General features: G+C 39.5%; 1 long non-coding RNA gene across 3 annotated transcripts in view; it reads left to right on the top strand.

Annotated features, from left to right (window-relative positions):
* The window catches only part of LOC144240821 (uncharacterized), a 67,825-nt gene extending 54,214 nt beyond the window's left edge, over nucleotides 1–13,611 (top strand). For all 3 annotated transcript variants that reach the window (XR_013337861.1, XR_013337859.1, XR_013337860.1), the window contains exons 4-6: nucleotides 1,858–1,901; nucleotides 4,187–4,420; nucleotides 13,100–13,611. This is a non-coding gene — a long non-coding RNA (uncharacterized LOC144240821). The remainder of the gene's footprint in view (nucleotides 1–1,857; nucleotides 1,902–4,186; nucleotides 4,421–13,099) is intronic.
* The last annotated feature ends 1,262 nt before the right edge of the window (nucleotides 13,612–14,873 follow it).

Below are 14,873 nucleotides of genomic sequence, written 5' to 3'. Positions count from 1 at the left end.
TTGAGGGAGAATTTGGGCAGCTTTTGTGTATATTTTGAAGTTACAACTTTCAGGATTTGTTAAGGAACAAGACCTAGTGTATAAGAGTCAAATCCTCCCGAGTGAATGGAAAGTCCAGGAGAGGAGCAAGTTAGAATAGATCTCTTTTGAACATGTTGAATTTGAGATACAGTTTAGACTCCCCTGCAGAGTTTTAGTTCAGGAGAGGATTCAGACATATGGAGATTCAGAGACTGGGGAAATACAGAGGACCAAGCAAAGGAGTTGAAGGTGGTCACTGAGGTAGGAGGAAAAACCAGGAAAAAGTGTTTTGTAAGGGACTAAAGAGAATCTAAGAAGCAAGGAGTGATGGGTTAGGTTAAATGTCGCTGATAAACGGAATAAGGATGGAGAGAGGACCATTGAATTTGGAAATCCTGGCACTTATCAGAGACTCCTGTGGGGAGGTGCCATGGGGAGAAAGGCCTGATTGAAACTGGTTCAAGAGGGAATGGGAAGAGGGGCACCTGGGTGGTTCAGTTGGTGAAGCGTCCGACTTCAGCTCGGGTCATGATCTCATGGTTCGTGGGTTTGAGCCCCGCGTCGGGCTCTGTGCTGACAGCTAGCTCAGAGCCTGGAGCCTGCTTCAGATTCTGTGTCTCCCTCTCTGACCCTCCCCTGCTCACGCTGCCTCTCTCTCAAAAATAATTTAAAAAGAGAGGGAACGGGAAGAATTGGGACAGGAGTATAGCCAACACCTTTGCTAGGTTTCACGTTCAATGTGAAAAAAAATCAGGGCTATAGCTACGGAAAGAAGTGGGGTTAAGACTTTAAAATAGTGAAGATCTACTGAATGCTAGAGAGTTCGTTACTAAGGAAAAGTTGCAGATGAAGGAGCAGGAGGAGACAAGGGCCCGAGCACATCACCACGGAGTCAGCAAGAAGGAAAAGGATTCTGGGCACAGGGTGGGTACCAGAGCACAGAGGCAGATGGTGAGGAGATGCGGTGTGAGAGTGGGTAGAAATTCACCCCCAATGCTTCAGCTTTGCCAGTGAAAAGCAAGAAGTTCATGGTTGAATGTGAAGCCTGAGGAGGAGGTCTTGGAAGTAAGTGGAGAGAGGACAAAAGCAAACTAGCCACCTGGAAGACTGGGAGAATACTGCTCTAGGCACATGTAGTGTGGCCACAGTGCAGCCCTCAGATGCCTTTTGAGATTTAACCATCACAGGGTTGTTTCTCCCACAATCTGTGCTGTACTAACAAAGGAGTATGCTAACGAAGGAGTGAAGGACAGGAGAACAGGATTTCAGCAGGACTCTGGTTTTTCTAGATGAATATGAGAAGGCAAGAAAAAGACAGGAGAGCCGAGCGGGGATAGTAACAAGAGATTTTACTGGCGACTCGTGGCCTGCTACCTCACAGCCCATGCTCTTTTTGATTTTTTTTAATTATTTTTTTTTTAATTTCAGAGAGAGACAGCATGAGCAGAGGAGGGTCAGAGAGAGAGGAAGATATAGAATCTGAAGCAGGCTCCAGGCTCTGAGCTGTTAGCACAGAGCCTGACACGGGGCTCCAACCCACGAACCATGAGATCATCACCTGAGCCGAAGTCCACCACTTTACCAACTGAGCCACCCAGGCGCCCCCAGCCCATGCCCTTTTTAAAGCCTTCTGGAAGTCCAGCTGTAGTAGTTTCCTATCACAGCTGTAACAAATTACCATGAATTTATTGGCTTTAAGCAACACAAATGTATGATCTTACCGTTCTAGAAGCTGGAAGTCTGGCAGAGGTGTCCTGGGATAATATCACTGTGTCAGTAACGGCATGTCCCTTTATGGAGGCTCGAGACAATAATCTGTTTTCTTACCTTTTCCAGTTTCTGGAGGCCTCTTTCCTCTGTCTTCAGAACGAGCAACACAGGTAAAGCCTTCCTACATTGTATCACTGACCTCTTCCTCTGATGCCCTCTTCTACTTTTAGGGGCCCTGTGATGACATCGGGACCCCCTCAGTAATCCAGAATCATCCATGTAAGGTCAGCTGATTAGCAACCTTAAATCCATCTGCAACCATAATTCCCTTTTGCCTGTAGCAGCATATTCACAGCTGCTAGGCATTAGGATGTGGCCATCTGTGGGTTTAACATTCTGCCTCCCAGAACGCACAATGCCAAGGTGTCCTGTACAAGCATCATACTCCAATCTAGCATGAAAAGGACTATTCACCACTACTTTGCTAGCTCTAGGCATTGTGGTTTTCTTTTTTTTTCATTTAGCCAATTGGACAGTGGACAATGATATCACACATGGTTTTTACTCGCACCTACTTGATTACTAATAGGTCTAAATATATAGATGAACTTTTCTTCTTGGGTGAAGAAAACTTGTACCCTTTGCACAATTTTTAAAGGTCTTTTTTGTTTGCTTTTCTAAGAGTTAAGAGATATTGAACCTTTATCTTGCATATATGCTGTAAGTGTGGGGTTTTTTTTCCAGGTCATCATTAGGTTCTCAACTTTTTTTTCTTTTATTACCTAGTCAAATCTGTCAATTTTTTTTGGGTGGGTGGCGGTCCTGGCCTTTGTGTTCTGCTTAGAAAAATATTCTCCACTTTGGGAGAAGAAAATTTTCCTGAATTTGTTAGTGCTTTTGTAAAATTCCTAAGCCTCCTAAGACATGGAAATATATATGATATAGGGAATGTTTATCTTCACTTCCCCTGCACATACCATGAGAATTAGATCTGTAAACATTTGTCTTGTAAACTGCTCTAATCCAAGAGGACCGAACGGCTCTAGCCTGGGCTAGGTACCTGGGAGAAGCTTCAAGGGGTCAGGGAGCTCTTTCTCCCCAGGTAATTACATTTGTAGAAAGATGAAGCCCAGACTTAGAACACATATCTAGGTCATAAAAAATGTGGACACCCACCATTTCTGTGCTTCTTTGGAAGACGTATTTATATTCCAGATTAGAGTCAGAGCCCAGAACCTTTTCCATACCTTCTATGAGGAGCAAAGGATTTTGTTCTCTCTCTCTCTCTCTCTCTCCTTTCTGAAGGGGAGAAGAATGGCTGTCTTTGCTCCAGTACATAAATACAAAAAATCCATTATAGCTGACTCATTGTGTCCTGCTCTTGTAGGAGTCTGACTTGGTTTCCTCACATACCCCAGGGGTAAGGGCTGGGATGAGTAAGCTTTCTCACAATATTAACTCCATGGTAATTGTAAGAAACCCATCTTTACCCAGAACACCTCATATGTACACTCAGGTTTAAATGAATAAAGATGAATATTAAAAACCCAACACCCACTCCAAAATGATAAAAAGATTCTATCTTTTGGTAAAATAGACAGTTTCATCTCATACATTTCAATGTTGGCCCATCTGTCTCTTATTTGGTATATAGGTAGAGTGAGATATGGATTTAGTTTTTCCCCCACAAATCGCTTACCAATTGCCATAAGTTCATTTCTAGAAAAAAAAGCAATTTTTCCTCTTTGATTTGAAATTTAAGTGGGGTGGAAAGCACAGAGATCATTTTATTATGATTTTATAATTAGGAAATCCAAGGGTCAAAATGGTTAATTGATTTAAGATTAGTAAGACCTGTTCGTAAAGCCAGGGCTAAACGTTTAGTCACAGTTCTCTCCTTCTCACTCCCTGGGGGAAAAAAAGAAGGAAAAAAAAAGGCATTTCCACAGTCTTTTTCTAGAAACCAATGGGTTGTTGGACCTAAGAAAAATCTACAGCAAAAAAGGATTGGAAGATGATGACGTGGTGTGATACGTAGCATAGGTCACCAGTCTTAGGACAAAACACAAAATCAGTAGCACTTTCTCCTTACTACAGATTCTCAAAACCAGTTCAAAAGTGACTTTGTGCCATTTTCCTTGCCTAGAAGCTATTTCTCCCAATGGTAAAGGCTTAGGAAATCTGTAAATATCCAAAGAAACCACAATGCCCACTTAAATATAAGATTAAGAAAGAAAACTGTCAAGAACTTTGACTTCTATATATTAAAAAAAAGTAAGCAATTAAAAAAATTAACCTATCGATTAACTTTTTACCCAAGGACCATTATTCAAAACTCCCTAAGAAAAAAGAATTTTTCCCATGACCAACTTCATACAACAGATTACTGTCTTGTTGCTAAACCTTTAAAATGTGTTTAGTAAGTCTGGTAACTTGTTTACATCCTTTCCTTAAGGATCCCTGAAGACTTCAACTGAAAAGGAAAAAAAGGCATCATGAAAATGATCTTGCCCCAAGCTGAATGTGAAGCTTGTAGGGGCCACCAACTTCACCGAAACTCAGATACTTGTGTACTGAAAAATACCACAGCCTGCTGAAGGTCACTGGCCATGTGCTTTGTGGCTGTGTGAAGACCACCATCCATTTGTGCCTCTGTCCTCATGACTTAACTTTTTAACTCACAAAACTGGTGAGTTTTTGCTGGCTTGCTTTTTCTATTTGTTTAGACAACTTTCTGCCAACATCAAAAAAGATTAAATTAAATAGAAAAACTACATATATATCACCCTTATAACATCGTGTTTTTATTTTTTTGTTTTTAATTCATTCAACCAAGGTCATTGAACACATTTTGTTTCATATTTATTTAGGTCTATTTATTTTATAGAACTGTAATTAGAGAATAAATGAAATGTTTTACTCCCTTTTTCATTTAACATTACTTTGAGCATCACATTTTCCTCAGTTATATTTTTATTTGATCATAAATTCAGTGGCAATGAAATAGTCCATTTTACTATAAGATATAATTTGTTTAACTATTTCCCTTCTGTGTTCATTTAAATTGCCCTTAGCTTTTTGCTAATGTAATGTAATATTATAATATATAATAATACAATGTATGTATAATATTACAGTGCTCCTGGGTGGCTCAGTTGGTTAAGTGTCCAACTCTTGATTTCAGTTCAGGTCATGATCTCATGGTTCCTGAGATCAAGTTCTGCTCTGGGCTCTGTGCTAACAGTAGGGAGCCTGCTTGTCATTCCTCCCTCTCTGCCCTTCCCCACCTGCATGCACACATAGCCACCAACAAAGTATGAATATACCCATTTCCCTGGTAAATCACTGGGTTTGGGTTTTAATATAAACTCTTGAAATTTTTAAATAATCCTCCATTGTCTGAGTGAATTATTTTTAATTACTGGCAAATTTGAATGCCTTCCCAATTATTGTATTTTCCAAATTTCTTTTTTGTTGTTTATCTATTTTTGAGAGAGAGGAGGCTGTGCACACACACTGGGGAGGGGCAGAGAGAGGGAGACAGAGGATCGAAAGTGGGCTTTGAGTTGACAGCAGAAAGTCCAATGCAGGGTTTGAACTCACAAACTATGAAATCATGACCTGAGCTAAAGCTGGACACTTAACTGACTAAGCCACCCAGGTGCGTTCCAAACTTCTTTTAAGGTTAATTGTCCATGGCCTTTTTTCCATTTATCTATTGGAATATTGCTGCAGTTCTTGTAAAGTTGTATGAGCTTTTCACATATCACAGAGCAGAGCTTCTCATCCTTGGTACTATTGGTATTTTGGGCCAGTTTGTGTGTGTGCGTGCACACATGTGTGTGTGGATGTGTCCTGTGATTATAGGATGGTGAGTATGTCTCTATCAACTAGATGACCATAGCACCACACCACCCAAATTGTGACAGTCAAAAATGTCTCCACAAATTGCCACATGTCCCCTAGAGGCAAAACTGCCCCAGGCAAAGGAACACTGTCATAGATGATAACTGTTAATACCTGTCAGTTGCTGAACAGTCACCATAAGTCTGACCCTGTTCTAAGTGTGTATTCTATACTCCTGCATCCCACACCTACAACAATGCTACAAGTTAGATACTATGTGCCTCAAGTAGGAGAAACTGAGACACGGATGAATTAAATACCTTGAACATGTTTACACATGGAGTAAAGGCTGGAATTGGAACCATTGGACTGACTTCAAAGGCCCTGCTTTAACCACCCTTCCTGGACCTTGCCATTACCAGCTTTCATTCTTCCATTTTATCAAATCCTCTTTTTTTGTTAGTTTTAAGTTTATAGACAATTTTACCTAATCAAAATTGTCCGTATTTTCCCCCATGATTTCTTCTATTGCTTTAATTCTCTCTCAAAAATGCCCATCTCTTTGACATGTCTGGGAATTACTCTCTACTTTAAAAAAAAAAAATTTTAATGTTTTAATCTCCTATGTTATATTTTGGCACATACCTCTAACTTAATTTTTTTCCATATTACTATCTACTTATTTTAACATTTAATCAAGTTTTCTATAGTCTAAACTTGATCATAAATCTATTGTTATAAACTAAATTGATTAGAATTTCTACATTTCACTAAACACTTTGGATAAGTAGATAATTTTAGCATTTATATTATACTATTTATTATTGTTATAATATAGTATCTGTTAGGAATAGTTCTCTTCCATTATTTTTAATTTTCTTTGAAATATGCCTTGATGTTTTTCTTGTTTAATTTCCAATGCAATTTAAAAAAACAGTTGGTCTAATTCTGAAAATAATGTTAAAAATTTTGTTTGATGTTAAAGCTATGAACTAACTTGATGGAAAATTGTCATTTTTATAAGGTGGCATCTTATTATCCAAATGTATTGGGTAATTTTACAATATAAGGAGAATAAAACAATTGTATTCACATAATACATGAACTTAAAATAGGCATTATTCAAGCTAGAAATGTAATGTCCACAATGAATCAATATATAAACACCCTGACTTCACAATTTGAGTTCTGAAAATTCATCTGAAAATTGATTTTTTAGACATCAAAATTTTTGTTCTGAGAAAACAGAATTACACAAATGATAATTAGTGAGTTCCTGGGTAGAACCCCCGCACACGCACACACACACACACACACACACACACACACACAGAGAAAACCACAATATAAAACAAAAACTCTCTTAACATAAGGAAATACTTAAAGAAGACCATTACTCTGTGTAAAGGGCACTTGATGAAATGGGTACTATTTGGAAGTTTCCAGAAATGAAAGTCACATCTTGAGACAGGGGGGCACCTAGGGTTTAGCTCCTGTTGCCCCTGAGAAGTCCACAAACACTGCCTTAACAAGACACTTTTAGACTTCCACCCTCCAGAATCAAATAAGGCTTCTGTTATACTCTTGGGCTCTATTACACTAGGGCGCATAATGGGAAAAGTCTGCTGGAGCTTCATAAGCTTTTTGATTGCCCCATGTTGTATTTGTTATCCTCCAACTTCTCCCTTCTATGATTAGATTAACCCTTAAAATGAAGAGAGATTTTCACTGGAGCAACAATGTCTCCCTCCCCCCGCCCCCCTTCACAGCATGGTGAGAAGAGGCTGAGGGGTGGGTAAAGAATCTCTGGAAGCTGAGTGAACAGTGGTCTTGCAAAGATGGAAAAGTTGATGTGCTTCTTGGACCTGTGGCAAGCGAAGATAATGATATCACCCACCTCCCGGGGTAGGGCTGACGATCAAACTACTTAATATATATGAACAACATGTAGAACAGAGCTTGGCCCATAACTGGGGCTCCGTATAGTTAGTTGGAGTTAATTAGGAGTAATTATGAGGCCTTAAGGGAAGATATATCTTCCAGACTCTCCCCACTAAGGTAACTGAAATTAATTTGTACTCACCCTTTAAGTTGACCCAGAGGAACCGTGGCTTCTTACACTAGAAGAAAAGAAAGGCAAGATGAAGTCCCATATATCAGTGTGCCCAGCTCCATAGTAGGCACCAATAGTCATTAATTCATTGATTTTCTATGGCCTTACCTCCCTAGAAAGCCTCATTTTATCTGATCTCTGAAGTTTAGCAGGATCCGTCCTGCCAGACCCCTTGATGGGAGCTCAATCTTACACGATTGTATGGGTTAGTGGTTAAGTGCAATTGTGTGACCATCAGAAACTTCCTAAAGTCTCTCTGTCTCAATTTCTTCATCTGAAAAATGGGGTTAACAATGGTTCCCGCTTCTCGGGGTTCTTGTTAGGAGTAAGTGAAACAATACATATGCCTTACATACAGTCTATAGCCATTGAGGGTTAGCTACTATTTTCAACATCATCATTCTTATAATTCCCAGAGTTGGAAATCATTATTTCCATTTTTAGAAGATAGAATAGGCTCAGAAAAGTTAGATAAATTTATCAAGTCACATAGCCATTAGGAAGACAAGCTTGTATTTTATCTCCAAACTGATTTTAGAAGCCAGGTTTTGCATTTTTGTATTTTTCTTTTCTTTACTTGAATTTCCTTAAGGGAAGACTTGCAGGAAGATGTAAGAGCTGTTTGCAGGTGTTTCAAGGGTGAGCTCACAAATAGGTAGGGCTAGACTCTGTTGCCTTCAAAAACAAAACTGAATCTCATGAGTAGAAGCTGCAGAAAAGCTCTTTGGGTCTTACTATAAGGAGAAATATTTTACCAAAAGGAAAGAAATTCAAAAGCAGATTTTTTCTTTAAAGGGGTAGTAAATTCTACTACTACCTGAACCTCTTAGCCTCTGTCAGTATGCAAACAGGTTAGACAGCAGCTTGTTGAGGATATTGCAGAAGAGATTCCCGTTAACTGCCTCCAGGGCACCCCGATCGCCTGTCCTCAGCAATATTTGGGGGACCAACCTTCTACCACACCAGGATACATTTTTTCTTTTGTTACAAGGGCAGATGGACTAACTGGCCAGTATCTAGGACCAAGGATGAGTGAGGCATCGCTGGCGTCTCCAGGGAGAGATAAGTCTTTCTCCTTTGCTCACTTGAGATTATCTTGCACTTGAGATTATGCTGACAGGACCCTTCCTGTCAGCTACCCTAGCTCAGACTCTTACTGCAGGGAACCCTTGAGGAAGGAATCCCCATCTCTCAGGACCTGCTGACTTCTATACTTTGTTCTGTCTGGTCTCCTGCTAAGGGTCTCCCAGCAGACTCCGCTGCAAGTACAAAAAACACCGCCAGGTCTGGCAGAACTGTTTTCAGGGAATGACCATCCCAAGCCCTCAGGAAGTTGTGCCATGTTCTGGGGCCAAATGGGGGCAGGAAGAGAATGATGCATGACACAGTTCAGTATTTAGCTTTGTCATCGGTGCCCCAATGCAACAGTGCTTGAGCCCAGATACTCACAAGGCTGTTACATTAATGTGGCATTTTATTGTTCACAAAATGTTTCCCAATATTTTCTCTCTTATTCCTCTGCACCCACACAAGTATTATTACAGATAAAGAACCTGTCAATTGTGATTAGGTCAGAAATATATAAGAGAAAACTCAATCAACATTAGGTTAACCAAATTAGGATTGTATTTTTGTCTCATGTAAACAAGAAGCCTATGAAAGCAAGGCTAATCTGGTGGCTCCATTGATATCAGGGACCCAGACTCCTTCTCTCTTTCTGTTTCATTATTTTCAGTGGCTGGTTTCCATCTTCAGGCTGACCTCACGGCAACCTTAGGTCTCTGGGACTATGGCTATCACAATCTCGCTCTGGGTGGAAAAAGAAAGGGTATATCTCCTACCTGAGCTACTTTCATTTATAGATTTCCCATTGGCCACTCACATCTGCAAGGAAAGCTAGGAAATGTACTTGGAATTTCTTTTTCCTTAATCTGGACACAAATGTATCCCTGTCAACATAGAAGTCTATTGCTGAGAAAGTAAGGGAGAATGACAATTGGGTGGGAAAACAGTAATCTCTAGCCAAGGAAATCAAGGCTAATTGGAATTAAATGGCTTGGCCAAGGTAAAAACAGCTAATTGCTTGTTTAGGTCTATTGCTGCACAGCCCTCAGGGACACAGTGGCTTCACATTCTGTGTAAACAGAACCCTATACAACTTACAGTGATGGGGTGCATGACTTGTGCCATTACATATGGGGACCCGACTCCTCCTGTACCTGGTGAAGTTTTGTGTGTGAGACCTCTCACCTCCACTCCCAGGAATCCTGCCTACTCTGCTGTAGTCAGCTGGAGCCTAATATTTATTACTGTATATTTTACTGGAGAAGTAAGGTCACTGTCCATTTCGTGGAGGCCCTCTTTCTGCCCAGGGGCAGTAAGTCCTCCTCAAGTCTCTGCACACCTTGTCAGGACCTTCCCAGATTAGGAGTAGAAATGGGAAGAGGCCACCATCTTTTCACTTCTTTGATGGGTAAGTCAGGGAATTCACACTTGCAGGCCTCTTTTCTTCAATTTGTAGGAAAGAAACTATATATTAAACACCAGTTTTTGAGGACCTTGTTTGTTTATGAGAATCTATTCCATTTTAGGCATTAAAAGGCTTTTGCTAATATATTAATGAAGTAATACTTCATCCAAGTATGATCCTTGGGTGTATGTTCCCCTATTTAGAACCCTGATGGATGGAAGGAAATGGCTAATAATACCACTTTATTACAAACAAAAGGAACTAAGTTTGAGGTCGTATGTATTATAATACGGCTACATATCAGATCATAGAACACTTTAAAAGTAAATAAATGTATTTCTGAAACAGTTGTGATCTGCTTCTTTCCCTAAAATTTGAGTTAGCAGGGAGGGTATACTGGTTAATGCAAGACTTGGGTTTGGTGGGCTCTATTACTGGGGGTTTTATCGTAACGAGTTATAAATGCAATAACCTGGGATCTCGCTTTCCTGATGGAATAGGACATGGGGATGCTTTCCTAAGTATAGAATTCTATACTTTGAGGACGTGATTGCTGCAGTCTGAAGTTAGAAAATGAGACCAGCAAGTCGTCCTCCAGCCATCCTGGGGTCTGTCAGTAAACTGAAAGTAACTGAATGAGAGAGGAATCTCCAAGAGAGGCCAGGGCAGCGCCACCAGCCCACCACTACAGAGAATTTCAGAGCTAAGCCACTCACAGAGAAAAAAAAGCTCAACCACAGAGCGGATGTGCTGCTTTTCACACCCAAGTCATTTATTTGAAAAGCAAAGGCAGTAAATTCTTGAAGCCTTCACTATGTTAGGATCACTCCAGGAGAAAAGATAAAGAAACACCGAGCTGCCCCTTCCAGTGTCTTATTTGCTCACTTGTTTCTCCCAAGTGAAACCTTATTTCCTTACTTTGCAAACTTAAGACAATTAAGAAATTAGGACAATGATTTTAGCCTTTAGAAGTATGCATTTGATTGTGTTCATTGTTATCTTCACTGTATAAAACAGGAAGAACTCCCTGGGACATGAGTGCAAGTTCCACATGGACCAGTGGAAGAGGATTGATTGGCTAACCATACCACTAAGGCTTTAGTTCTAATAGTCTGTTAAATAAATGAGTAATAAGAGATCCTGAAAAGAATTAGGCTGAGCTTCAAAAGGCCAAAGGAGTATAATCAATTAAGGCCCCAAAAAGCCAATTAAGTGAAAAAAAAGAGAGAGAGAGAGAACAGCCAAGCGTTCTTTGGCATGCTGGCATGCCGGTGCCTTGAGGTTTTCAGCGTGCTTCCTTACTGCCTGAGAATTACTATAGAAAATCTTTAAGGTCATCCTAAACCTGCAAGGTCTGTTTGGCAAGGGCAGAAGTTCGCTCAATTGTTTACCTGGTTTGGATAAGCCTTAAAACCTACTCAAAAGATTTCTGTCATAAGCGTACTCGAGTGGGAAGGCACTGGAAAAAGTTGTCAGGACAGGCCGTTGGGGCACCAATGATCACCGGACAGTGTCAGCACCATTCAACTCCTGCTGCAACAGCACTGATGGGAATGGAAATTCTATACATTCAGTTAAATGATTTGCATACTGGAGCAGTAAGCAAATACTGGAACGGAGGCCCCCCGCTGAGGTCTGCTGCATTTCCTACACTCTTCTCTGAACCCCTGTCTCACTTATGGTCAATACCACACAGCTTATTGCTTTCCCATGCAGGCCTCTTCTGTTCCCCAAGCAGCTCCATATGTGACAACGACCACTGTTATAGTTATTGTGTGTCTCCCACAATTCTTTGATGGAAGTGGCCATGCCTGCATGCACTTATTCATCCATTTATTCAACTAATGTTGTGTTGCAAGCCTGTCAGAATCCATTCTACACACAGGCTGAGCATATAGACTGTACAAAGTCTCTATTCTTGTAAGGCTTAAATGTGAATGAGGGGCGCCTGGGTGGCTTAAGTGGTTAAGCATCCAAATCTTGGTTTCAGCTCAGGTCATGATCTCATGGTTCAGTTCATGAGACTGAGCCCCACGTCAGGCTCTGCATTAACAATGTGGACCCTGCTTAGGATTCTCTCTCTTCCTCTCTCTCTCTGCCCCTCCCCTATAAACATGCACAAGCTCTCTCTCAAAACAAATAAACTTAAAAAAAAAAGAAAGTCTAATCAGAGTCCCTGAGAACTAGAAGAATAAAACTGTATATTCATTGGATTTCTATTTCATTAAATATATGTGTATGCTTCTCAGTTCACACATTGGTCTGTGAATGATCATATTATTATTACATGGAAAACTGAAATGACATCTGCCTAAGAAAGACTGTTATGTAATTGTCTTGACTTATGAAATACAAGAATCAAAAAATCTCACTGGAATCTTAAAGTGGTTCCCTCAAATAAATTCTATTTGTAGTTAAGTATAAAAAGTCAAGGAAGGCTTGAAGGAGTGGGATAATGGAGTCCTGTTCTATGTGAGAAAGTAAAATGCTTCTTTTAAAAAAGCTTATTTTCTAATTGTGTGAGTACAATAACATATTGTGATATATATATATATATACATATATATATATACACACACACTCTGCCTCTGTCCTCTGTCATGTGCATGCTTGCTCACTCTCTCAAAAACACACACACACACACACACACATACACACAACAACAACAAAATAAAGCCCACCTTGACAACACCTTTCAACCCCCCGCCTGTCACTAGACGTCACCATTTGACCAGTTTTGTGTGAATGTCTTGAGTCTCTTGCTTGAGTGTGTGTGTGTGTTTTGTACATGTGTGTGCATGTGTATATGCATATATATGGGCACTTGTGTGGTAAATGCAATTGCTGCCCAGCCTAGATCCCCTTTTCTTCTGCTGCTGGAGCTGGCTGATAGTAACTCAGCTTCCCTTTTCTCTGGACAATTGTCCTTGGCCAAACAGGTGCTGTGAGTACTCCCCAGAAGTCTGAGAGATTGGAGGAGGCCACATTTGGTCAATAATGGACAGACAGAGGGATACAAATGGCTTCAAGGTAGGACCCACCTTGGTGCACTCTGCCTCAAAGCACCCTTGCAGAATCAGCACTGGTCTCTGCTCAGAACCGCAGTCACCTTCTCCCCCTGCAACTCTCACTCCACTTCTCCCTGAATCGCTTGAAGGATCACCATCTCAGGCTCTGCTTCCACAACTAATACAGTGCATTTCTACATAGCCATACATGCATATGAGAGTAAATTTTATATAATGTTAACATTCTTAATAGTTTCCTTGAAAAGATGTTGTATCAATATGCATAGATTTATTCCATCTTATTAAGTTTTTTTTTATTTGGGGGGCAGGGGCAGAGAGAGGGGGAGAGAGAGAATCCCAAAAAAATGTTAAATAAATGTCATCCTTGGTTACACTTCCTTGATTACCAGAGTGATCTTGTATGTTTATGGTGCATTTGTAACTACTCCTCTGTGAATTATTTTCATATTCTTTCAGGTGGATTATTTGTCATTTCCGTATATATGATCATTAGTTCTTTATAAATTCTGAATATTGTTCATTTGTATGTGGTATGTTGAAAATACTTTTTACTCCTTATCATCATCTTTTATGGGGTTTTTTTGGTGTGATCCTTTGTATTCTTCAGAAGTTTGGTGATGCACTGAAAAACAATTTATATTTTATTCTTAATGCCCTTATATATTTACTTTCAGAAGTTCACTCTACCACAAAGTCATAAACATATCTTCCTATATTTCTTCTAATATTTTATAGTTTTCAGCACTATTTAATTCACCTGGGCTTTTTAATGAATAGTATTAGGTGTTGATATAATTTTATTGTATTTTTTTAAATGAATAGTTAATTCTCTCTTATATACACAGCTCATTACTGGGCTCTCAATCCTGTTCAGTTGACTTTGGGTTTTTTCCTACTTGGATACCATACTATTTTTACTACCATAGATTTGCTATATATTTTGATTCCTGGTGGGGTATGATCTCTTTTTTTGTTCTTTTTGCTTGTTTTTAAATCTCCTTGGCTATTTTGTGCATTTATTTTTCCATATTGATTTTAGAATTAGCCTATGAATTTCTTTTAAGATTTTGATTGGGATTTTCTCAAATTTGCAATGTAATTGGGGTAGAAGTCATATCTTTTAACAGTTATGGATCTTGTATATGTCTTTTACTTTAAATATATAAGGTCCTCTTCAGTAAATTTTATTAGTTTTTTCTTAAATATCTTGCATATTCTTTACTATGTTTATTCCTAGATTTTTTCTATAATTGTAAATATTTTTTCTTATATATTTTTAATTGGTCATTGCTGGAATTTTTAAAATTTTATTTGATTTTATTTTAGAGAAAGAGATCACGAGGTGGGGAAGAGGAACAGAGGGAAAGAGAAAGAGAATCTTAAGTAGGCTCCATATTCAGCATGGAGCCTGATTCAGGGCTTGATCCTACGGCCCTGGGATCATGACCTGAGCCAAAATCAAGAGTCAGACAGATGCTCAACCAACTGAGCCACCCAGGGGCCCCTGCTGGAATTTTTGAAAGCTGGTGGTTTTTATATGATTCATACCCCTTCTTAATCTCTCCAGTTTATTCTAATAATGTTTTTATTGGTTCCCTAGAAGTTTCTATATAGACTATCAGACATATTATATAAATAATAAGGTCTTGTGTCTTTCTTGATAACAATTATGTCTCTTACATAT

This window comes from Crocuta crocuta, unplaced genomic scaffold, assembly GCF_008692635.1.
Source record: "Crocuta crocuta isolate KB4526 unplaced genomic scaffold, BGI_CrCroc_1.0 scaffold97, whole genome shotgun sequence".
Classification (NCBI taxonomy): domain Eukaryota; kingdom Metazoa; phylum Chordata; class Mammalia; order Carnivora; family Hyaenidae; genus Crocuta; species Crocuta crocuta.
The sequence above is the reverse complement of the archived record's forward strand: the minus strand, read 5'-3'. Positions and strand labels throughout refer to the sequence as shown.